The sequence below is a fragment of the Lonchura striata genome, chromosome 2, assembly GCF_046129695.1.
Source record: "Lonchura striata isolate bLonStr1 chromosome 2, bLonStr1.mat, whole genome shotgun sequence".
In the NCBI taxonomy this organism is placed as follows: domain Eukaryota; kingdom Metazoa; phylum Chordata; class Aves; order Passeriformes; family Estrildidae; genus Lonchura; species Lonchura striata.
In genome coordinates this window covers 68,384,298-68,411,008 of record NC_134604.1, presented here as the reverse complement: position 1 = coordinate 68,411,008, position 26,711 = coordinate 68,384,298, and the positions used below count along the sequence as shown (strand labels likewise).

The window sequence follows — 26,711 nt, the reverse complement described above, 5'->3', positions numbered from 1 at the left end:
GGCAAACTAAAAATGCAAATTTTGTCTTTCCAATTTCAGAGGAGCTTTCCTGTTCTGGGCAAGAGAGTACTTTAAAACTGAATGTCCCAGTTTTCCCCATTTTCCACACTTGGGTCCACACTGCAGAGAGCTTGTGGAGTGCACAAACCCTGTACTACTGGGATGAATTTAAACCTGAGGATGTTGCAGGGACGTACATAACACCTCTCAAACTGATATCCTGAGGAAACAGCTACTCCAGGACAATCTCCTCTGTAAGGTGTGTTGTATGGACATCAGATTTTCTCTGCTTTACTCTACAAATCTCCAGGTTGTGTGGCCTCAGCCTACAAGGATGAACCTCATCTTCCATCTCAGACTGCATCCCCTAGATCCAACAGCTATCCACCCTGATATCCACATTGTACCATTCAGCCTGGCTTCAACAACAGGGCTTTAAAATGTTTCTTCATTAATTATGGAAAAGGAAAAAGTTTCTTTTATTTTGATGCAATGCTGGATTGAGACATACATTTTCCAGCAGTACACATTGCACACAGACATCAATACTGTGCTGAGAATAACGTGCAGGCAAAAATACTCCTAAATGCAATTTACAGTAGAGTTCAGTGAGATTGGTACTCCGCTCCAGCTAAAACCTAGTTTAAAAGGTGGGAAAATACATGCTAAGAAACTTAATTAACCAAGGCAGCTGTTAAATCCATGTTTCAACTTTGTTACCACAGCATCAACTACAAAACCAAAAATCCTCTTCACTTTTCCAAGACACCCATCTAAGTCCACAAGGCTTAAATCCCTTTCTCTTGGCTTTATACTAACTCCCTACTATGAGAAAGTAATTACAACTGCAGGAACAGGGCTGAGGATTTACAAGGCTCACTGTGTCAGGAATTGTACCATACCAACAGCTCTCAAACATGCTCCCAACAGACATGGATTTAGACAAATAAGGAAAGGCAGGTTTTAGGCCAATCTTACAAAAATCTTGTTTCATTAACCATGGGAGTTCCCAACACATACAGAGAGGAAAACTATCTTCTCCCTTCAGCAGGAAGACAGACCTAAGTCTTTACCTAAATGCATTCATGTGAGTTTGTTCACTCAATCTTGTTTTCACCTGAACCTTACCCAAATCCATGTCAGTCAGGATTGCTTTTGACTGGACAACTGCCTATCCCTCTAAAATTGGGATAGGGCAGTCACAAATTTTGAACTGGGTTAAGTTAAGACTGTGGTACTGGAGTGTCTCCTATGTATTCTGTTGTTTTCTAGGATGCTACCTAACAACAATGGTAGACCTTTTACTTCCTACACAGCCATCTACCTTAACAAAATCTGGTATCCTGCAAAACAAACATAACTTAGTGGTTTTAATTCTGCACTGAAAATGAAGGGGTAACTGGTCCCCAATTCCCTGCCCCATCACAGACACGCACATCACGAGAAATCACTTCCCTGACAAAAACAGGGTTGGTGAGGGGCAACGTCCCCAGGAGAGGAACAGATCCTTGGTGCAGAGATGGAGGATCAGGGAGAGAACTTTGCAAGGTCCTAAGGGGCAGGGGGACATACAATTTATTCACTAAAAAAATAACCTAGTGAATTATTTCAAGTTTATATATCACTTGAGAGTATCCCAGAAGAAAGTTATTTCAAAGCAATTCATTTGGAAGCTCCCTTGGGCCTATCTGCAGGTGTGCACAGATGTACTATGGCCACCAAGAATAAAGCAGAACTGCTTTTTATTAATAATTTGCTTAGAAGAGGGGCTATTTAATTATGACAGACTTGGAAATTAAGACCAACATCCTGCAATTGGCTTAATGCCAGCAGACAGTACTCTTCCAGCTGAACTCCAGATAAAGATATCAACTGCCTCTTTCACAAAAAACATGCCAAAGTCTGAGCATCTCTGTTGTGAATAGAATACATCCTATAACCTGCAGGTAACCAACAGGGAGCCTGCAATGCAGCCACGTTCTGTGGCCCTCACACACAGCACTGTCATTCATCCCACAGGCCACTGATCACCATCCTAAGCATCTCTCACATGTTTTCTTTGCTTTGGAAACAGCAGGTATCAAATCCACCTTTTACTTTCAATTATATTCACTGTCACTTAACAAAGAGACCTTCAATGAAGATAAGTGGCATTTTTTTCAGGAGAACAATCTTTTGGTTTAGCAGGATGCAGTGCAGACTCATTACACTTCTGCCCAAAACCTTCTATATATCATTTGTTATCTTTTCAAGTGTATCAAAGGGCGATTTTGGCAGAGATTATGATTTTTCCCTTCCTTAGAAGTTGGATCCAGCTGTGATTTCACCTTCTGAAACCGTCATCCTTGACTTTGAAGTGACCCTTTGTTCTGGGCTGCTTCCACTCCCAACCTCATTTGAAAAGATGAGCCTTTTTTTTGAATGCACAGTCAGTATTCCCATGGCATAATGCAGTCCTAATAACATAAAACAATATAAATTATTCCAGAAATGTTTCCAGATGGTACCTAATCACCTTCAAGCTGAGGAAACTTGAATCTGAATGAATATAGATGAGTTTTGTTCTGCACATGCCTAGCTCTCACCCCTGCCTTAGCTCTGGTTTCTCCGATGAGAAATGCTGAGCTGCAAGTCCCAGCCACTCAGACCCTGGGTAGGAAATGGCTTCACCCCAAGACTTTGGGTATCTCCATGTTCTGGCTGGAGCAGAGGTTTTTGGGAGTGGTGGGAAGCAAGGACACACCCAGGTAGCCTAGCAGGGTGGACCCTGGGCCAGGGGCCACATCCTTGGGTGACTCCTGTCCCACCAAGTCAATGGCAAAGCTCCCACCAACTTCAATAGTCCAACTGCTACAACTGCTACTGGTGTTTTATTTACAGTGCATTTTATGTTTATTACTTTTGTTCCCTGTCCAACTTTTTGTGCCTTGCCGCTATTGTATTTTCAAATAAAATAAGGTATTCTTCCTCCTTTTATCTAATGGTTACTATTATATCAGGTTGATAGATTTCCTTCCCCATTCCTCAAACCCATAAGAAAATAAGCAATCTGCTATGTGGTTGATAGCAAAAAGTAAACCATAATAAACATCTGTCCAGCTAAACATAAAACACCATGTGTAAAAATAAGCTGACAGGGCACCATTTTACATAAGCAATACTATCACTTCCTCAAAATTACAAATTGTTTCAACTTCTGAAATGCCACTCCTTACCTACTTCAAGGCATTGCTGTTTCTGAGAATTTTCTTCTCCAATTCGCAGAAGAGCATAAAACTAAAGCTGATTAAGCAGAACAAGGAGTTTTCTACCAAAGAAAGAAGAAAACCAACGCCTAACCTTGCTGCATGGTCAAAAAAGTCCCCAGACATCTCCTTGAAGGACGAGTGAGCTGAAATCCTCATTCAACCTTGTCCCACATATGCTTATATCCATTTTGAAACACACAAAAATGTCTACTGCCATAAGTACCCTTCTCTCACAGCAAAGTCATGTCCTGTGGACAAACTGACATTTGTTGAAGACCAAAAGGATGTTGAGGAAAAATATCCACCATACAGCTGTACAATCACCGTTACAAGTTTGCAGAACAAGCTTGCACTTGCACCATGCTGGTGTATTTGACAATTTCACCTTGTATTTTTAGTTCAAACATGGTCCCCAGAAAAGCATGTAGTGATGATGCCAAGCAGTTGATCAACACATCGGTAACAAACCCCTTTGGGAACTCTTTCCAAAAGGCTGATTTTGCTGCTTCCATCCCCAAAGCAGCATCATTCACACAGAAGTCCTACAGAGGAAAAGAGGTAGAAAACAACTCCTACTACTACTGTTAGCATTACAGGTATTTTTGGGGTGTCAGATTTGACTGTAGACTCCTAAATGCAAAAGGTAATAAAGTAAGGGACCAAACTAGATCTCCTGAATGTTATCCAAAGCATCATTCAGAAAACCAAGGCACATCAGTCCTGGGTGTGATCCATTCCAGTATAAAGTGAGAATTGTGGCAGATATGTCCTTCCAAAATATCTTGCCTTGGAAAACTCCAATGTTTTATGTTACTCTGCAAAAAGCAACACAGGAGAGTCAAAATAACTACAGAGGATGCTGAGCCTTTCCAACAGATATTTGAGCACCTATCTCTAGACTTTTAGAAACAGAAGCAAAGGATGTGGCATCCTACCCTGAACTGCATCTGGCTATGTCCTTGAAGCAGCTGCAAGTGTGCCCATCAGCTTGTGCTGGAGAAGGCAGGCAGTTTAGAGAAGACGAGCTTGGGACAAATGCTGAGGACCGACTCAGAGACTTTGATTGTAGCCATTTGCAGATGCAGCCACCAGGAAAGAGGCCAGTGAAAGCAAAGGCATGACCAAGCACTATACACAGCTGGAAGTCACCTCACTATAGTAGCAGCAATGGCAAGGAGTCCAAGGCAAAAGCCACCAAAGTAGCTGCAATTCTTTGCATTTGTTTCATTGTGTGTGAAGAGATGTTGTCCTGCTGAAGTATTTTAACTAGAAAAGAAAGGTAATGTCTATGAGCTGTTAAATTGTTCCCTTCTTGATTAACATTATTTTTTTTTAATATGTGTGCAAATGTATGCATATATCTCAATATACATTAATCTAGATTACATTTGAGTGTATATACTTATATATATACGGACATTAATCTTAAATTATTTGCCAATTTTGTCATTAAAAGTCAAGATCAGCCACTAGCAAGGCATTTGCTACTCAAAGGAAGGGAGCCAGGCAGTTAAATACAAACAACACCTTAAACAAAGAGACACACACAGGAGTGGGTGTGCAGTGTACACAAAATACAGTCTTTTTCACCTGCTTAAAGGCACACTGCCTGTTGAAGGGAATCATATTACCTTCCTTTGTTGAGCAGATCCTTTAACACCAGGAGGGAGGTGGTGCTGGGGGACCAGCCCCTTGTCACAGATAGCTGGGCATGCTGCAGGTTTCTGTTCCTCAATCTCCTGAGTATTAGGAAAATTTTCAAAGCAGCATTGCCCACTCCTCTTCAGGTGTCTCATAGACCTGGAGGATTTCTTCCATTGGAAAAGGTGCAGTGAGGTGCTCTTTATAATCCCTATACCACCCACTGACCAGTAATCAATTACTGAAAGGTGACCACCAAATCCCACCAGACATAAAGAAGGTGCTCAAATACTGCCGTAGGAGAACACCAGGGTGCTGCAGCTCAGCCAATTGATTTCCAAACTGTCATGGCTACTGGCTGTACCAAGGTAAAAAAATCCTCTCATCCCAGGACAACTTCCAAGATGGCAAAGACCATCCTTTTGCACAAGTTCAGATAGGAATTCTTAAATTTCCCAAAATTTCAAAGCAGGCAAACTTCAGCATTTTGTCTCAATACCTGCAGAAAGTCCACCTAGGTTATTTGTGATGATACACAAAATCCATTTTGAAATGAGCAGTTATTTTTGACCAAAGGAGGGAGGTTCCTGCTGTGGAAGTAATGAAAAGAGTACTTCAAACACTCAGAATTCAATCTTCAAAATCTTCAAAATAGAAGTTGAGATGCCCTTTCTTCTGCACAAACCTCCAGCTGTGATTATCATCAAATGTGGCATACAGTAAGCCATTCAACAGGGAAAAGGTTGGATAAACACTAATTCCCCTACTGCAGAAATACACACCAACCATATCATGCTTAATTTGCAGTGGGGAATTTGATGTTCCAATCACTTTCCCACTGCGGGCACAATGAAAGGCTGGGACAGGGTACAATATCAGATCTCCACCACCCAAGTGTTGCAAAAAGAGATTAGAGAAATACCTTTTACACTCTAACTGGAGTGCACCCTGCCTCAAAACAGGAGCAGCCAGACACGTTTGCTTTGGCAGGGTTAAATCATGAAACCAGATCTTCCTCTCCCCAGCCTGCTGCCTATCATCCATAGCTGTACTAGAATAACCTCCTGGGGAATCATGCTGAAAACCACCACCACTGAAACAAACTCAACACTGTGACAGCTGACCAAATGGCAGGCCACCACAAACAGCAGCCAGGGCAGAGGAGAGGGAGGTGACACTTTCCAGGATAGATTCCCGTATGAGAAGCACCATCCAGTAAAAGTTGCCTGCAGTGCCCTCATCCCTTTTAGCCCATACCTTGAATTTCAGCTGGTGAGGATCCTCTCAGTTCAAAACAGCATCCAGATATTTTGAGGACGACAGCAGCACATTTGCCATCCAAAGCTCCTTAGAGACAAAAAAGTTAAGGAAATGTTTTCCTGCCTAGCCACTAAAGGGCATCACACCTCTCTAATTACATGAATAACTATTTTCTGGTGAAAAAGCATCTAATTGAAAAGTCTCCCACCAGCTCTAGTACAGTCTCCTCAAATAGTTCCTCAGCATGACTTCAAATTACACCTTGCAAGAAAATTGCTTGATTTAACTCCCTCAAGTTGTCATAACACCGAAGGGGATTTCCACTGATAATTAAACTTCCCAAATGAAAGCCTGAGACAGACTGGCAGGGGTTCACTTGAAACAACCCATCATCCATAATCTGGCAGGGACACAGCCTTGGTATTGAGCAGAAAAAGATTAATGCTCTGGGAAACAATATTTAATAAGTGAGCTTCCATCTCCTTAAACACAGATTAAATGAAGACCGAACTTTGCTTAGCCAAAAGCCCTGGCCATGTCATTCAGCATAAACCAGTTGTGGTCCTTGGACAATGGTGCTTGGAAGAAGGTGGGAAAATGTCCCTTAGGGGATAAGGAAGTAAGTTAGACAGCAACAGAAGTTGGTTTGTTATTAAAACAATAGTGGGGAAACAAACATAACATTAAGAGCCCCAACCTTCATGCAGAACAAAAAGTATCCTGTACAGACATGGGACATATCCAATCAGACTGATAGAAGAAAGGAAGAAGACTTCCCCAAACACCATTATTTTACCAGGATGAAGGGCATAGCCGTGTTGGGACTTTCAGGCACAGACAAGGGGCAGATCAAAGTGGGTATAAACAACTGGATTTTGCTACATCCCTGAGCAGCAGGAAACAGGCAGAGGCCATCAGGTAGGTCATGGAGAGCAGTGGCACTGCCAGCTGGAGGCAGGACCATGGGGCAGCTGCAGACCCTGATCACCCTTGCCAAGGAGCCCATGAGCATCCTGCCTTAGTGACAGGCTGGACCACAGACCTGTGGCCACCCCGGTGGATCAGCACGTCTGCAGATCAGATGTTTCTCAAACAGGCATGCTTCCAGCACTGCTGAACCAATTAAAAAACTGTCCCAATTTAAAAAATGCTTTCCCAATTAAAAACTTCCTCCACTACCATAAAGCGTACTGAATTGAAACAAAAGATCCCGTTCCTTTGCTGAGAAAGCAGGAGTGTTGCTTCTGTGAAAGAGAAGGAAGAGTTTGAATAGCTTTTGCAGAGAAAACACTCTGTAACAAACTTCAGAGGAACAGCTCACATAAGGGAGAACTCAGCCTGTGCTAGACACACTCATTCAGGGAGGAAGTGGAACAGAAATTGTATGTGGTCAAGTCATGGGGCTCCTTGCCTTATACCAAGGTGATTGCAGACTTCTGAGAAAGGTTTTGCTATCCCTGGGTAACTGTGTATTCAAATTAAGCATTTAGAGTCAGGATGGATGGGGCTTTGAATAACCCCATGGCAGGTGGATTGTACTACATGGAACTTCAAAGATTCCTTCCAATCTAAATCATTCTAGGATTCTATGAAAATTCAAAATACACTACATCACTCCTTTAGACTTCTGCAATTAAAACAAAGTCATTAGCAAAGTAATTATAATAAATTTTTGTTAATTTAGGAGTTTTTCCACTGTTTGCAGGCATTCAAGGGCTTGCCCCATGCAGAACTCCAAGTGAGACCTGCCAATCCTGCACCCTTGGTGTGGCTGTCGAAGGGTGACTCAACACAGTGGAATAATTAAGAAAAACTTCCTCTTTTTTTTAGAAACTGAAGTTAATTTCTCACTGAACGCACCAGCTGAATTAAAAAATATATTACAGCCTTCTGAGGGTACTTGCATGACTACAGATCTAATACTAAAGCTTTTTGCAACAATGATTTACACCATACAAAAGAGACGCTGACTGTGACAGAAGTTAAAATGTTTGCTTTTCAATTCAGTATTCCCACATTCCAACCATAACTCAAGGGCTGGGGAAGGATCAGCTCCTTCCAAGCATCACGTGCTCATCACTGCAGGCACAGACAAGCACTCCACACCCCTTGCTTGCCTGGTGCGTGCAGCAGACACATCCTTTCCTGCAGCGGAGAAGCTGGTGCATGTCTGCAGTTCCCTGGGTGCCTCTTCCAAGTAATTCCCACTGTTGAGTTCTTCAGAAAGGTCTTCCCCTAATAGGCAGTGCCCTGATGCACACTGGAATGAAAGCAATGACTGAATCCTACCACCTGATCCAACTATACTGCCCATCGACCAGATCTACCCCAGGGTCACTCAGTGCTGAAGGAGACAACAGTGCACGACTTGGATGGGCCACGAGTGCCTCAGCTGCCTCATGCTACAGCATGAGAAGCTCCCACAAGAGGAAGCCCTCAATGAGGCAGCCTGGTAGCCCCATCGAAGGCAGAGGGGCATGCTGAGCACCAATGGTGTGGCCATGCTCCCAACGTAACTGGGATATGGCAACGTGCCAACTTGTTGGGCCAGTAAATAACTCCCCTTCCCCGCCAGTCCATGACACGTGGCTCACCAGGGACCATCATTTTGGGATGGGAATTGGTTGCACAGGTCACAGAGCCTGGCTACCAGGTCTACAGGATATGCCTACATCAGCGTAGCCTTGACACGCATGCACAGAAAAATGGGAGCTGAGGAGGGTGCAAGGAGGTGGGGCAGAGGAGATAAAAGTATGGGGCTATGTGGAAAAAAATTCAGTCGCAAAGGTGTTTTGCAAATAATCCAACAAGCCATCACTGCAAAGACTTCACAGCTCCTAAACTGATGGATTTACAACAAAATGCCTTGGAAAACTGCATCTGTTTTAGGCATTTAAATATAAATTCAGTACAGAACATGGCTAATCATACAAGCATCATGTTTGATTAGTATGTCAGTGGAGTAACCAACCATTCCTGTTTTCACAGACAGTATGACAACCTAGTTTTCATATATTCTACTTAAATAAATCTCATCAGAAAAGTGCTAGAACACTGATGTGGAATTAAATTTCACAGTGAGGTAGGTGTGGAGGATTTTTTGCTTTGGGTAAGTACTCTTTTCTTAGGCACACATTCACCATTCAGCTTTCTCCTGCTCCAGAACAGGAAAGCTGTTGTTTAAGTAGAGTTTTGCCTCCACCTAACCCAAACATTCATAGCTGCATGGCTGCTGATAGGGAAGGACTGGGGACAAGAGGCACCCAAACACAACCCATTTCATATTTATCTCAGAACTTCTATCAAAAGCACGACAAAAGACTTCCTGCTCCTTTTTTGGATCAAAGCAAGACTTTATGAAGTTTGTAAGATTTTAAGGGTTTTTTTCCCCTCAAAAAGCAAAGATGACACTGACCTACCAAACTGTAAGCCAGACCATGAGCCACATATTTCAGATCTCACTGCTGCCACACAGAAGGATCCTGCACAACCTCAACACAGGGCTCCACGCTGGCCAGCCCCACCAGGGGTTTGGGCAGAAAGCTGCTGGATGTGATAGTTGAAGGAGCAGTGACAGCAGGGACAATACAGTGATACCAGGAGATAAGAAATACAAAAATTTGGCAGACTTGGCCTGAACTTAGACACTGCAAAATGCCAGGCAGGCTCAGCTTCCTGGTTTGCACAAGGATGAGCATTACTTTGTAGCCATCCTTACAGTTTATTCTGCCATCTATGTGGCAGAAAACCAGCTCGTGTAACTCGCATGTCTCCATGAAGAAAGCTTGTTTAGGCTCCCTTGGAGGCAGAAGTCAACTTAGAGAAGTAATTAACTCCTGTGAGCAAAAAAACAGATTTGTCATCTACTTTTTATTCAACCCCATCAGTGTAGTAGTTATCCAATCTGTAGGCTAAAATCTTACTCAGTTTTCAGAATGTATTGGAATTGCCACCTGCACCTCCCTGCCCTTCATGCAGAAGCCTGGTCTGCCCCAAAAAATGCTCCTGCAACCCAGTAACAGAGGTAAATGAAGCCACTCAGCACACAGTCCTGTCAAGTGAAGTTATACTGCTATTCTTAAAAATATTTGTGTCCTTATTAGCAAAATACAGTGTTTGGAGTAAGTAATCACTTTTATTGGGAGGAAAATTTTTAATATCATCTAGTCTGCTGAACTTTTTAAAACAATGTTATATTTATCCACCTCATTATTCTGGCATCAAAGGAAATCAATCCTAATTATGTTTATGGGACTGAGGGAATAGACAGAGAGGCCTAGATATGACAGTATTGGAGAAGAAGTGTGGTGAAATTTATAATGCAACACCTCTCCAAACATATACAGTGTCATCTCTCCCATGTCACTTACCTAGAACAAGAAACTTTGAAGTATAAGAAGTTCTGATGCTGCAAGGTGCTTTAAATGACAGCAAGAAGGAAACAAACAACTGGCTGTAAATATTCTGCTTAGCTCCCCTGTGCTGGGACTTGCAAAAGAAAACAAGTGGTTTAAAGCAAAGTAAGTGAAACAAATTATAATTACCATTTTCCCCCAAAAGGGTCTAAACAGGAGCATGAAAAGTAAAGCACTGCTGTTGTGTTTTTGATGGTACCCTACACCATGCTGTTCTGCTCTCCATGTATTTCCTTTGAAGGAAAAAACAGGTTGAAAAGTGTTCTAACATCTGTGATGGCTTATCTGGAGCTGCCAAAGCACAACAGTGAGGCTTCATCACTTGTTAATTTTTTTGGGCAAGCATCCTTGTGTTTCTCCACATGCCAACCAGGTTATGAGGGGCAGGATTCCCCCTGACTAGCTTCAGCTCACTCCAAAGCAGACACAGGGTATCATCTCACCCCCCTCTGTAACCAACAGGCTAATGAGACAGGCACTTCCAAGCATGAACTTTTTCCCTTTGAAGGAAAGATGGGAGCTGTGGTCCTCCAGAGGTACCTGCTTTCCCTAGCTACTGCACTAGTCCAGCAGACATCTACAAAAACTCCACCAGACAGATGCACAAGACAAGACAGGACTGCACCTAGACCCAGCTGAAGCAGAAACACCTTGATGAATTTTGACTAGTCTTTCTGTGGACACAATAAAAGGATGGTGAAAGTCTTTGAATAGTCTTAGGGGTTTTAACAACTCAGTCATGCACTTTTCTCACAAGAGCAATAACTCCTGCTTATTCTTGCTTTCTTCAAAAATAATAGTGTTTTCTGGAGAAAACCTTGGATTTCAGGACTATCCAAGCATTCATCCCAGCACTTTCAAAGTAAAGCATGAACATTTCGCTTCAAGTCTTTTCCAGTTACTTAGCTGTTACACTTTTCACTGTATTGCTTGTGTTGGTACCTTTGCTGAACTATAAAGCTGCTAGAAGCCAAATTCCTGCTCCCATCTCAGAAGTTCTCACTTCCAAAACCCCAACAAACACCTATTGTTTTTCTCCTCGGAGATGTAGCACCTCCACGCTAATCCACCATCCAGCTGATGACTACTGGCTGTTGTGCCTTCATTTTGCTTGTGGTGCCAGAACATTCTGCTCCTCTCTGCCAGCCAACTGCACAGTCAGAATGGTCATGCCTAATGCAGCTGAGGTCAGCACGGACAGATATGCAATGGTACAGCACTTCTGCACTTCAACCTACAGCAGCCATTCTTCTCAATGGCCTCCTCTAAGCTTTTGGAAGCTATAAGCACACAAACAAGCCTGTCCCTGCAATGTGAGACAATGGGTAAGAGTCTTCACATCATGTAGGTTACAGGTCACCCAATTTTGTGAACTTTTTGGAAGGAGAAAAACAAATTAAGTGGCATGCAGCAGCACTCGTTGCATTGAGGCTTAGATCACATGGATCATCAACCAGCTATCAGGCAGTGTGCAACCTCCAGTTAAGTTCAATCAGCAACATAATGATAAAATAATATATTCTGGTTACCTCTGGTTATTCTCTCTGGACTATTTCCTAAAGATACAACACATTATTTACTTTGTTAGCTGAAACTGCTTTATAAAAACATCACTTCAACAAAACAATCTAGTTCTACAAACTCAACAACACATTTTCCAACTAGTTTAAGAATTTGTCACCTGACAAAAGCGAGCTATTCTTCACCTTAAGGAAACAGTTCATTTATCAAATCACAGTAATTTCTTGTACAGTGCATTTACTCCTGCTGCATACACATCCAAATAAACCTCCTACATCAGCATTCCCAAATGAAACTATGACTAGCATTAACGTGGACTGATTTTGTTACAGTTTGAAGCTTGTACTTTTTGTTCTCCTTCCCTTCCTATTTTCCAGGATTGATTTTGCTTACTAATTTCAGATTTCACAGTAAACAGTTTGGGGCAGCACATCCTTTGGAAGCAAGTCCTGCCAGGCCCTGATGTCAGCATGCTTTACCCACAAAATTAAAAGGTAATGTTGCATGGCATCTCTTCCATAGCAACGGAGAGTGGCACTACATCACAACTCAGGGTAAACTCACCTTTGGTTTAATCAAACCACTGAGTCAACGTGGTCCACTGCCAAGACACAGGGCAGCACAGTTAGCAGTGCAATGTTTTACAGTCAGGTCCACACACATCCATGTGACTCACGGCACACACTTTCTCTTTTGACAGAATGTATGCCAGGAATAAGTAAATTGTCTAGCATGGGGCATTTTAAACCATCTACCTGAATCATAACTGGGGATAAACCCTGGGTAAACAAAAAACTCATTGATAATTACACTTTTTTAAACTCCAGATTGGCTTGCAATAAGCTTTCTGAAGTGTATGACTCAAATAGGCACTAAATTTCAATAAAAACAGAGCTTTCTCAGTGTAAATAAGGGTAGTAATTAAGCCAGTCCTCAAAAGCAAGCTATTAAGCTAAATCCTCATCCTTGTAATTTAAAAATTAAATGAGTCACTAAGATCTACAAGGAAAGATACAAATTAATTACAAGGATCCAGAAAATAAGGTAAAAGTGAATTGTGAAATTTGTACAGCTCAGGAAAGCCTGCTGAGCTATTTCACTGCTAATATTGTGAAAAGGAGCCCAAGAGTTACTCCTCATCTCAGAAAGAGGCAGGAGAAAGAGTAAGAAAATATGATGGTAAATACTACCACTACACAGACTAATAAATTTAGTGTTTTGGTCAATATAGCATCACATGGACTTCTCAGAAAAGGGGTCAAGACATGGCACAGAAGGCACTGAGGTACAGGTAAGATTTGCAGGAAAACTGAATCAAAGATCCCATGTTACTCTGAATAAAGTTTTCTGAACTGTTTTTCACTTGAGTCAAGAAAAAAATGAAAACAACAAGACCAAAACCAAAAGCCAACAGAAACTGAAAAAACGTACCTAGAACCAAGCATCCCACAGTATTCTATTTTGGAAACTCTGAAATCAGGCACTTCTGATACTACTCGCAGGATTTATGATCTGCCACCTTGGTGATCTCCAGCAGCGTCAGTGACCCTGGCAAGGGCATCAGCTGCTGACTCACCAGCAGGGGAAGGCAGCTCCAGCCAGTTCTGCCAGGGCAAGAGGCATTAGATTTCTACAAACCACAACAGGAAGGTGTGAGCCCTAGCTCCTGATCCCTGACACCTCCAAACGACCCAGGAACCACAGACAATAGTCAAGAATCCTGCAACTAGTGGGCCCATCATATGTCAAGTGAGAGCCGCCCCTTGTTTTGTTTGACCATCAGACTCAGTTATACCTTTTTCTTTTTCTTTTTTTTTTAAATAGGTTTTAGTAGCCAGCAAGACTGCAACAACTGCACTAACAAGGGAGTGCCCAAGTACCAAAACAAACCGACCCTTATGGCAAAACTGCTGTAACTCTTCCCAAAGTCCTTGAGGTTTCCAAGAACCCCACAAGTTTTTTGAGATAAACACTTGGATCATTCATGCTTTCTTTTATACTCGGTGGAAAGCAGATGAGTACATGAGCATGTCAGGTCACAACTCATTTGCTTAAGCGTACAGGGCTGAGGTGAATCACATCCCGGAATGCCCATCCCTCTCCTGGCTAACCATTTTGGAGATGGATGAGTACATATGGCCAGATCAATGCCACCTTCAACACCATTCAACACGTGACAGATTTTCAAAGATTTTGACCTTGGGATAATGAAAGATGGGGATATAACAGGTAATGCAAAAAAAAAATCTAGGATACAGAACACCCATCCTGGTTTACTAACTTACTAACTCTGGGTCAGCATTGACTGCAGCTGACCCCAAACAACTCTGCCCAAAGCACTGAAATATCTCCCCGCACCACTCCACAGAGTTAAATCAGCAGGATTTCCTAGCTCATCCTTCAGGAGTGGCAAAGGGGCTGTGTCGCATCCCCATCTGCCTTGGTAACCAGGATGGCAGAACCAATAAATCCCATCAGGATCAAGCCAACATCTACTCAGCACATCTGCAGACAAAGGAACTCTATTCTCCTCCTGCCCCACTCTACACTGATGCTTTTAGCATCACAGATATGGGGCAAGAGAAGAAAATTAAACTTACCAGTTTGCTTTCTATTCACTTAAACCTAGGATACAATTGGAAGTGACATTTCTGAAAGGCTACCAAAGTCTTGTTAACCTGTCCTCAGGGTTAAGGAACATGCTAGATCAAGAGTGAACTAGGTAGCAGAGGCAGTAATTGCAGTAAGACCCCTGCCCTCCTTCACTCGAACCATATTTCTCCCTCTCTTCTTTCCCATGTACTTTTTCTTCTTTTCCCACTACTCTTTTTTTTCTCCCTCCCTCTTGCACACACCAGGCCAGCAACTGTGCACAACATTAGCTAGAGTGGAACTCACTCCTGTCATCTCAGAATCATGCTATTGTTAAGGTTGGAAAATGACTCCAAGAGGACCAAATCTAACTATTTCCTATGTCACACAACTGAAAGCAGAGACACAGAACTCAAGCATATCAACATGAGAATGAATACTACCTGCCACCTGGCAACAGACTACTCAGGAAGGAAGGAGGAAGAAAAAAAAAAAAAGAAAGGAAAAGAGAAGGAAAAAAAAAGGAGTGACAGATCTTGCAAAAATACGCCTTGGAACTGGTTTCTCCAGTAACTGGTTAAACAGTTACTAGCTTCCTCTTCTCTGAGATAATGCCTTCCGATTAGAAAAGATATTGCAAGAATATACTCCATGAGGAGTGAAGAGCATATTGCATCTCAACCACACACACAACGGAAGTGCCTGAATTAGAAGCCTAGTAGACCTCAGGTTTCTGTTACACCCACTTGAAATAAGAAGTGCCTTCTGAACACACCTCCTCACTGTTAAGCACAGCCCTATAAGCAGCAAGACTCAAAATTTTACAAATACCACCAAAAAGTGGCATAAGTCAGGGACTAAACACCAATTAGCTCCCCTGCCCAAAAAAAAGGCTTTAATTCAAAGCCAACGTGACCATCTAAAGCATGCATGTGATAGAGCACAGTCAAGGTCTGACCCTGTCAGATCACTCAAAATGCAAGATACTTCAAGTACTTGAATGCAAAGCTTGTAACTTTCAAAGCTTGTGGCAAAGCTTGCTCCTGCTTTGTTCCAGGGTCAGCACTTGCAACTACGGAGCCTGTGCCGTTACAGTCTTTTGCATTATATGGAAAGCTTGTCCAAAAAACATGTCCAGATGGCCACTGAAGGCAACACAAGTTGGTAGAGCACCTGACCAGAAGGATAAATTTCTGCCTGTTCTTTCCAAGTGTTCATTGTATTTACCTCTAACTTGGAGACAGCAGTCAAGCATCAGCGAGTGAACTAAGGGCTTCAAGAGGCATTGCTGTGCCACTGCAGAGGGTCCCACATGACGCTTGCATTGCCATGTGTAACCACATCTTCAACACTTGTCCCCGTGGCTTAGCAGAGCCCACAGAGGCAGGCAAAGGGAGGCAGGGTAGGGTATCCTTCACCATGCCGTCGTTGTTCAAGCACAAAGTAACATTTGCAAATGACCACAGGCAAGTGAGCCGGCTATCAAATGAGCACCATTATCATCAACTCTTTGGCTCAGATCTGCAGCCTGTGTAGAGCTGCAATTGCCTTTCTGTCACGACTCTATACAGCACCTACAAAAACACCACCTTGCTCCAAAATTAAAGTTTCTAGCAGCTGACAACAGAGATAACTAGCAATTCCCAATCTAGTCTCAATCTTCCTCTCCAGCCGTAGCTACACACAATTTTCCTCTTAAGGATTTTTAGTGGGTTCCCCTTGCTCCATCACATCTGTCACCCACACATTCACACATACATATGCAGAAAACGATGAAACGCATCATCTCTTAACCAGAACAGCTGCCTGCAAAGTACTGACAATCCAAACGGAGATAATTCCCTGTCCTGCTCAGAGGAGCGGGTTTGGGAGCAGCAGGCTCCAAGAACTCCTGGGATACTGGGCTGGCTATGAGCCCTATGGGCGATACCCCCATTCTCGGTAAATTCTCAGTCTTCTGCAATTTGACTTAGGAAGCAAAGCACAGCACGGCAGAAAAGGGCTTCGGGACATGGCCCAGGGTCTCTCCTCGGCACCGGGGCCTTCACCTCCAGCACAGCACGCTCCCTGCGGCTGCTCGCCCCGCAGAGAAGCTAGGCAAAAGAAGGGATGGGGGTGGCGGTCAGGCGAGGCAGGGACGCGCCGCGGGGCCCGCAGCGGGCCGGGAGCGCCGCGCCGTGCCGCGCCGCGCCGTGCCTGCTGCACCGCGCGAAATGGACGCACCGCGTGGGGCCCGCCCGCCCCGTCCCACACTCACCCAGCCGGGGGCTCGGGCAAGCGGCGAGGCAGCGCAGCCACGACCCCCGGCTCCCCGCCGCCGCCTTAGATCTCCTGCGCGGACACGCCCGCCCGGCCCTGCCTCCCAATGGATGGCAGGCGCTGTTACACGTGGTGTAGGGGTGGGCCGGGGGTAGCGGCGGGATGGAGGGGCGGCCCGGCGCCTGGGAGCCCGGCGCAGCGCCCGCGCAGCTGAACCGCGTGGCGGGGCACGGCCGCGGAGGTGGGGCAGGAAGGGGCTTCACAAGCCAGCTCCCTGCAGACGGCTCATGCCGCGCTGAATAGCTACTCGGTTTTTCTTTTTCTCCTCGTGCTCCCTGGGAGTAGAACTGAGGGCCTGGGTTGGACTAAATCATCCATTCAGCTGTAGCACACATCCTGCTCTAAGAGCTAATGGATTCTGCAGAACGTGGTTGAGCAAAGGATGCCAGCATAAAATGGATGCACTGGGTTATCACAGAATGTTAAGGGTTCGGAATGGACCTTAAAGTTCATCCGTCCTAAACATTCCTGCTGTGGGCAGGGACACCTCCCACTCGACCAGGTTGCTCAAAGCGTTACCCAGTGTGTCCTTGAAGACTGCCACGGTTGGGGTATCCACAGCCTCCCTGGGCAACCTCTTCCAGTGTTTCACCACTCTCAGAGTAAAAAATTTCTTTCTAATATCTAACTTAAATTCCCCCCCCCCCTTTTCAAATTTTACCCATTACTTCTTTTCCTATCACTACAGTTCCTGACGAAAAGTCCTTTTCCAGCTTCCCTGTTGGCCCCCCTAAGATACTGGAAGGCTGCTGTGAGGTCCCCACACAACCTTTTCTTCATGCTGAACAGCCCCTGATAAGCACAGTAGAACAGCATTTCACTCACTTGATAAGGAACAACTTCCTACCAAGGACAGTAGAAGAGAACAGCACAGCCTTGGATAAATAAATAAAGGATGTAAATCAGGCTAACAAAAGTAATGCAAAATGCAAGCAGGATGCCCGATCAGCTCTGCAAGGCTGAAATAGTAGAAGTTAAGCAAAGCAATGATACTGTACTTAATCAAAAGCAGGGGTGAAAGAACATCCCCCTGAAAAGGACACTGGACTTTGATGACAGACCCCAAAGAACCAATAGAAGGTCTTTCATAAGTGTTGTGACTTTGTAAAATAAAGCCGAGGAAGTAGGGATAGCTAATGAATATGTAATCAGCGTTTATGATAAAAACTGTACACCTGACACTCAGGGCATCAGTTAGGGGAAATGTCCTCAAAAAGCCCAGCATGTTCTAATAAAGAATGCCTGCTAGCTGGTACTCAGAACTGTGCTAGAAAGTTTCTATCCAGCTAATTTCAGTACCACGTCTCCCTGTCTGTCTTCACAGAAGAGATGTTTGTCTTGGTTTACAAGATAGATGTCTGCTAGGGAAGGCAGAAAAGCCTCCCTTGGAGCAGAGAATGTGAACATCTTCCCTCCAAATTATTATAATCTTGAAATTAAGGGGCTCTTAGGCAAAGATATGGGAGTAGGAATATCAGTTCTTTACTGGTATGTACAGTAAAGCGAGCAAACAACAACTACTACAGCATTAACACCAGACCGAGCCCGGAACGCGCTGACACCTTTCGGGGCGCCACTTTCCCTTCCGTGCAGTTCCGGGCACGGCCAGCGGGGGCGCTGCTGGCTGCCGGCGGGCGGCGCGGGTGCGGTGACTCCCCCGCGGCTGCAGGGGGCGCTGCGGCGGGCTCGGGGCGCCCTGGCAATGGCAGCTCGGCGGAGACAGGCGGGGCGGAGGAGAGGCTTTGTTCACAAACCCCCGGGGCGGCCGATCTTGGTGTCCCTCGCAGGATTCTCGGGAGCAGCAGGCTGGAAATGGCAGGAATGAGCTGAAATCCTGGGGCAGTGAAAGAGAGTGTCCCAAAACTCCACGGCAAATAGCTGGAAGCTGTGGGGTGTCCTGGCAGGGCAGGGGAATGTGGAGGCCCAGCGGCAGAAGAAAGGTTCCCTGCTGGATTGCAGTGGTAGTAGGAGAAGGCAGCAAGGATGGAGCTGCACAGTGGTGGCGACTTCTCTCCACTGTGCCCACAGCCCCTCTCCAGTGCCGAGAAAGTGAGAGCCAGCCCGGAGCTGTCCTCAGCCCCTTCTCTCAGCCTGAATCTCCCCATCCTCCACATCGCCCCCAGAAAAACTCCCAAAAACTAAAAGAGTTCCCCTTCCCTGCCCTTCTCAAACCATCGGTTCCTATTAGCAACTCAGTGCAAAGAAATTCTACAAGTTTCCATAGGAAAGAACAGAAAAAACCGAAACCCAACCCCCAACAGCGTCCCAGTCCTCTTACCAACATTGTGACCACCCTTTGGACTTGCTCCAACCATTCCATGTCCTTTTTATGTTGGAGACACGAGAACTGTACATGGCACTCCAGGTGGGGTCTGACAAGAGCAGAGAGGGAGAACGGCCTGCAGACCATGCTGCTTTTGGTGCAGCACAGGATTCAATAATGGTAGACACTGATGGACTTAGATTAGGATTTTGACATTACCTCCCATGAAGCACAATGCTCCCAGTCTGGAAAAAACACTGATTAGGAAACTTCAATGGCTGAACCCAAAACTACGGAAAAAGCCCAAAAGAGCAGTGGGTATTGGAAGAACAACATGGTGTCTATTCCATGCTTGACAAGATCCCATTTCCATTACCATTCATAAGTGACCACTATGGGAAAACTGTCCAGTGTGCTGCAGGATGAGACAGCGTCTGAACATGAATCTTGAAAAAACATCAAGATTCAAACTGTCCAAAATAAAGTGGAATTCTAGAAAGGAGGAGAGTGATAGTTAAGGAAAGAAAACCAAATAAGCAACGAGGAACATCTGGCTGAGCAACCAATTAAAATTGCATCAGAGGAGATTTAGATTGGATATTAAGAAAAACGTCTTTAAGTTTTAAGAAAAACAACAAAAGGGATGTCGTGCAAGGGACATGGTGAAGTCACCATTCCTGAAGGTATTTAGAAGATGTGTAGGGACACTGAGGGCTAAGTGCTGGACCTGGCAGTGCTGGGTTAATGATTGGACTTGATGATCTTACAGGTCTTTTGCAACCTAAAAGACTGTTTAGAAAGAGATCAGGAGATTAAAGTGGATCCCAAAAGCCATGTGAGACTGCTGCATGGGACTACTGGTGCTAATGAAATAAAAATACTACCCAAAAGAACTGTATCTTTCTAGTGGAGCACCTTAATTGAAACATATGTAGTATATCGAAAGTAATTATGAAGCTGTAATCAATAGTGCCAAAACTTTAGTACAGTGCTTATTTTGGCATTTTACCATAAAAAAATACATCTACTTGGTGGAATCCTGAAAAAATGCTGGTAGGATCTACATTCATTAAAGAAAAGTGCAAGGAACTGGTTTTTCTTTTCCAGGACAAAGGCAGAGCTGTAGAAAAATCCTTCAGTGATTATGAGGCAAAGGCATAAACACTAAAGGAAAAAAGAAATTGTTTAATGTCAATTACAATTGCACCATGCTCATTAACAATTACCCACCAGAGAGGCTGGAGGACATTTTGAGGGTAAGCATTCACAAAAACCCCTAAAACAATGTTCTACTGCTGTGCTTTTTCATTGGCTGCTCCATGTGAGATCAACAGCTATACCTGTCACATTGCCATCTGCTTCTGCCTATCACTTCCATAGAACCCTGGTCCTCTGTTATTATAGATGTGGTTGCATAAATAAGGGGAGTGGTGGTCTGAGATAATGGCTCCTAAAATAGTTCTGGGAAAGAAATATTCTCTTTTATGCCAAGCTGAAGTACCCGAGACACCAAGTATCAATTAATAGGAAAAAGACCCCAACCAAACAATGATTCTGAAATTTCTCTGCTAGAATTACACTAAAATCAAAGTGATTCAAAAATCACTTCTTGCACCTTAATCCTTTGTTCTCTTTAATTAATCAGCTAGTCTACCTGTCCTAGTTAGTTTTAATCTGTGGAACCCATCCATATCAACTAACAGTATCTCAAATAATCCTTAGACACAAGAGCTGTTAGCACAAGCCTGTGGCCATTCCCTGTTTACATACAAGCACCCTATTTTGGAAAGTAAGAGGATGTAATAGTGCGGACATTAACCATTCTGTTCCATAAGCATTTTCTGTCTTCAACAAGCTTAGCAGACTAATAAAAAAGCAGTCAATACAGCTTTTTGTGGAACAGTGCTTAGGGACATGCCCTGTGTTTAACTACCAAGCATAGATGGATGTGTGAGATGAATACTGCCTTGTCTACCACAAGACCATGATAGGTGAGGCAGAGGAGGGCAGAGCTGCTTTGACTAAGCAGTTCAGCATTTTCTGCAAGATTTATCAAGCCAAGTGTGAAGATGTAACAAAATATGTAATTGGAGTAATGCAGCAGTCCTGTTTAACCAAAAAAACCAGAAGTTAATTACCTCTAACAGCACATGACTGAGGTCATCCAAGATGTCCCAACAACATCTGTGTCATTTGTATCATCCCAGTCTCAGAAGCGAGACTTGTGTCACTCAGGAAGGTGGGCTTGTTTTCTGTCATTGAGGGCACAGTACAGCTTATTTCCATTCATCAAAACTCTTCTCCAAAACATCTCCGTAGCAGGGTGACCACCTCCAAACTTCTCACTGGGAAGAACAATCTGATGCTATCCCATGAACTGTGCACAGGCATTTCCTGAGAGAGGGATATCTTGCTTAGACTGTACCTGTAGCAGGAACTGTTTAACACCATGGACAGTTGAGGACTGGCACACCATCCTGAGCCCTCATCATCCTTAATTTGCTGATACAGGTGTAGCCAAGTACAGGCTGGAGCTGGAGCTGGAGCTGGAGCTGGAGCTTTGCTGTGAACCTAGAACCAGACAAGATGGTTTTGGACAGGTGGCTTTGGCATTCCCTCTTGAGTAGGTCAGACACCACACTAGTTGTTGTAGATTTTAGCCCCCAAAATGTGACTTTCATTTACTAACCAGAAGAATAAGACATCTTCCCTTAGCATTGTACATTTTGTTCCCAGAGCTAAATTAACTTCCTGGTATTACAAGCCTGTGTACCCCCCTAGGTCTGGCCCTTGATGATCCAAGGTGTAATCCAAATACTCTCTTTGATCTCAGCCTCATACTCTGTACACAGCAGCCCCACTTCCTCCTTTTTAAATTTTGTTTCTATTTATACAGTTAACAAACCTTTCCACATTCATCTTCACAGACCTTTGCAAGGTCTAACTCAGCTTGACTTTTGGCATTTGGTGCTATATTCCTACAGTTTTTGACCTTCAAAACATAGCTGCATAGACTGACTGACCTCTTTATCTGTTCCCACAGAGTGTTTACACCTAAGCATCCTTCCTTGAACAGTCAATTATCCAGGTAACTCTGGAGGATGTCCTTGTTAGTTTTCCCTTTGTTTAGCATGCAAATTCCAGTAGGATTTTCTACCTCTGATGTAAAATCTCATACATCCTTATATGTAATTCCAGGGCTTTTCTTAAATTTCTTTATGTTTTCCCTGTGGAAAAACAAATAAACAAACAAAACCCAGAAAGTCATTTTTTATCCTCTTCCCGATTCTACTGAAATGCTCTCAATACTCTGGTCTTTTTTTTTTTTTTTTTTTTTAATTGTAACTAGTTCTTCTATAATATGTTCAATACCAAAACTACATCCCAAATATATGTCCTTTTGCTTGTGGAAATATACAAGTGTAATACCACATCCCTTTATTCTTGAGTTTGCAGCTCTGACTCGCATTGTGCTGTTGCCCACCATGAACCCCAGATCCCTTTCTGCAGGGCTGCTTTCCAGCCACTCCTCTCCCAGTTTATACTTGTGTCTGGCATTACTTTGTCCCAGGTGCACAATGTGACATTTGGACTTGTCAAATTTCATGGTATAAATCATAGCCCAGTGTTCCAATCTATGCAGAGCACCCTGTTCCTCACGAAAGCCAGAAGCACCTCCCAGTTTGGTATCACCGGCAAACTCAGTAATGGTGCACTGCACTCCTGCATCCAGATTGTTGGGAAGGGCAGGAACAGGACTGGCCCTGGAATTGAGGAGCACCGCTGGGGAGCAGCCCCCTTCAATTTACAGCCTTTTGAGCTCTGCCCTTCAGCCAGTCTTTCTCACAGTGAACCATGATGGTTTTACGTGGTTTCATGTTCTTCCATACTCAAATCTTGTTTCTGTGGTCCTCTTACATTGCTCACATACACCCTTTGCACCCTCTTCGCAGAATGGGTCAGGCTGGAAAGGGACCACAGTGGAGCATCGGGTCCAACCTCTCTGCTCAAGCAGGATCATCCTAAAGCACATGGCACAGGATTGCAACCAAACAGTGCTTGAATATTCTATGGTGAGAATATTTCTTCTGCTGCTTCTCTTTATTTTTCCCAGCTTAGTCCTTGCAGTACTAGAGAGGGTTTGTTATGTCTGCCTTCCTAACTGAATTAGAGGCAGTCTCTTCTTTAGCAGGACCAAACTGTGATGGTAGGGCTCCATGAGCATCCTCTGTGTGACAGGAACTAGTGGCCTTGCATCATTTCCAGTCTCTCATGATAACCCAGGCAACCCGTGACAGCCAAAATCTTAACTCTCGCTCTGCCACTGGTCTTGGCGATGGTTTCTCCGCACATGAGCAAGGTCTGAGAGAAAAAAACAGACAAGCCAGCCACAAGCGAGCAGGCTGTGCCTGTAACCACCACCGCTAAGCAGTGTAAATGACAGACTGGACCATGCTGGGATGCAAGGGCACGTTCGCAGCTTGAATGCCGGGAACCGCGGAGGGAGGAGCGGCCCGGGCCCAGGCGCCGTCCTGCGGCGCCGCCGTGCGGGCGGCGGGGGCGCTGCCGCTGCCGCTCCCTTCCCGCCCGGAGCCCGGGCGCGGCGGCTGCTCCGCGGGGCTCCGCGCAGCTGACCGTGCGTGCTGCTGGGGCTTCCCCCTGCCACCCGCCGGGCTCCGCATCCCTGCCGACCCCAGGGTTTATGGGGGGCTCCTGCCACTGCCGCCTGTAACGACAGACCTTCGCTTCCCCGGCTTGAGCTCCCACCACCAAGCCTTCCTCTCTCCAAGAAGGAATCAAAGACATTTGGGCACCTAAACCCTCCAGTTTCAGTAGGATGTTGGTACCTAAATACATGTGTTGGTCTTAATTTCTTTCACACTCTCCAAGCAACGCGGAATTTCCCACTGAGCTAATGGAGAAACTCCCCAAGAAACCTCCTACAAACTCTCTTTTATTGACATAAAAATAAAGTAAAGCAAAAGCCCCGACCGTGTAGCTGTGGAGCACCTGTGTTCCACAGAAGTGGTGGTTGTGTTTCTTCACCAGAAATTATGTCATACCCGTGACACAAAGGGAAAACATGTAAGGGGAAAACCACTCCCACCCAGAGACTGTGCTGTAGTGAGGCTGTGTGGTTTGGTTGGCTTAAATAAGATGGGTGCAGTTTTCAAAGTGCTGGTGGAGCTAATTCAGTCTCCCAAGTCTTGGCCAGGTCAGATGATGAGCAGGGTGACTGCTGAGCCCTCCTGACACCTCCAGTGGGTACAATACCACGGGACACTGGCTCGAATCAAATTATCCCCATGCTGACTATTACTGCCATGACAGCAGCCTTCCTGGATGTGGCCTGGGAGAAATCTCCTGAGGGAGAAGCATCCTACTCCTTATTTAATGGTTCCCATATTGCCTGCAAAAGAAGCCATTATTCCAGCTTTTACTTGAGCCTGCTTAATTATACCAGAAAATGCCCGGACTTTGACCTTCCTCCATTTGACATATGTCCATCTTCTCCCCCACAAAAATTTCACACCCTCTAGAACTATCCTTTTGGTTTCCCCATTGCTTCATGAAGAGTGGAGTCATTGCCATCCACAACTTGTGTTCTTGCTGACACACAGGTGTCATGCTTCCATCCAGGACAGAGTTAATTTTTGCAGTAGATGTGAGGAGAGTAAGCCTGGAGTGGTGTGGACATGGCTTGGAAGTCATTCTGTACCACCTTACGTCAGTTTCTGGCACCAGGGGTAAGGGACCTTCTCACTTTTGAGGAGATGGCTTTCTTTTCCAGTCAGGAGAAAGCATGCTGTGGTGGGGAAAAGCTAGTCTGTATTTGCTGGGGCTTTCTGCATAGTTTCATTGTCTTATAACTTTTATTATTAATATTGTTGCTGATACTGTTTGTTTTTGCATTACTCTTTCCATTAATTGTTTTTATCTTAATCCATGTTTTTTGCTTTTTGTGCTTCCAACTGGAGGGAGAGGGATGATGTGTTATTTTTCTTTAGTGGGACTACTAAATTGAAGAATAACATTCCTAAACCACAACAAGCCATATATTACTTGGGTTTACTGATTTGCCATCTGTTCCTGGCTACCAAATCTTTGTTCCTCTGAGCTAGTGGCTCTTTTTTTTTTTTTTTTTTTTTCTTTTTGCCAGTAATCCCCTATCTGGACCCTGCTGTCTGTCAGAAAACTCTTTCAATTTCCTGCCAAAGTAGATCCTTCCAGGTCTGTGGTCTGGCCTAGCTCTCACAAAGAGCTTCAGATCAGATCCTCTCCTCCAGGTGCCTTGTTTAGGCTTTTCTATTCCTTCAAACACAGCATTAAATAACCCTGCCAAATGAGACCGTTCAGGGCCGTATCTTTTCTGCTGTAGAATCTCACAGCCTCTCTAGTGCAGGGCAGCCTGGTGAAGCCTGGGTGCAACCTGAAACCAGCATCTCCCAAGCTAGCATCTTTGAGATTGCTTCCTTCTGTTCTGTTCCTTCGCTGAAGCTGCACCATACCAAGGCAGTGAGAAGCAGATGTGGACATCTTTCCCAGACAGGAATGCATTTCCATTATCTCTCCTCAATAACCTTCCAGCAAAATCTGTGCCTTGTGCTTGCTCATGGGTTTTCCCCAGCCCCTGTCCTTTGTCTCCCTCTCCTGCTCTGAGATGGTTGCATACAACCAGGAATTCATGAAGGAACATTTTATGCAGTCTTCAAGGAGAAAGGGCTACCCTTGCAGGAAGCTTGACAATGTCAATGAAAATGCAGCAGGAATTACGTGCATGTGGTGATTCCTGTTTAAGCCTGCCTAATGTGGCTCATTCCTCTTTAGACACTCTTAATAGTTTACTACCTTCTCCTAAGTTAGTAATATGGCTTTATTTTAATGCACACGCCTTGCATGCAATTCTCTAAGACCTCATGGGTTTTGGCTGCTGTTTATGCTTTTTTTCCAGAGGAGTAATTATGTTCCACCCCAGTTGTAGTGACATCTAGAAATTCCCCAGACTTTCCTTCCCACTGGTAGCCTTTAATACTTTTCTCCAGAGCAACATATCATCCTCCAGCCTCTCAGTAAAAAAACACATGTGTTCGAGGCAAAACACCTGAGTGGCAAAAACAGAGGCATCTCTGATCTTTGCCCTGTCCTTTCAGACCCTTGCTGTCTCTGAAATGTAGCAGCTTGGTGTTTGCTGTCTGCAACTTCCCCCACTGTGTTTTGTTTCTCAGGTTCTGTCAGAGTTAAATTCAGACAGAAAATACCTAATCACCTCATGCAATGTTTTTACCCCAAACAACCCTGGTTCTCCTTGTATTTGGAAGCCAGGGAAGTGTTATGTGAAAATATGTCTCCGTCACTGGGAAAGCCCAGGCCCACTGCTTGGCCCAGAGCCTTGACCTTGAGCAGGGTTCAGTGAGCCTGACAAGACCATTATTGTCTCTCTGTCGCCTTGTG

The 26,711-nt window shown here is 44.5% G+C and overlaps 1 protein-coding gene across 1 annotated transcript in view; it reads right to left on the bottom strand.

The window, feature by feature from the left end:
• SLC7A1 (solute carrier family 7 member 1) overlaps nucleotides 1-17,050 on the bottom strand; it is a 38,965-nt gene extending 21,915 nt beyond the window's left edge. Inside the window, exon 1 of the mRNA XM_021541978.3 lies at nucleotides 16,935-17,050. The gene's annotated coding sequence lies outside the window, so the exon portion shown is untranslated. The remainder of the gene's footprint in view (nucleotides 1-16,934) is intronic.
• Between the last annotated feature and the right edge of the window lie 9,661 nt (nucleotides 17,051-26,711).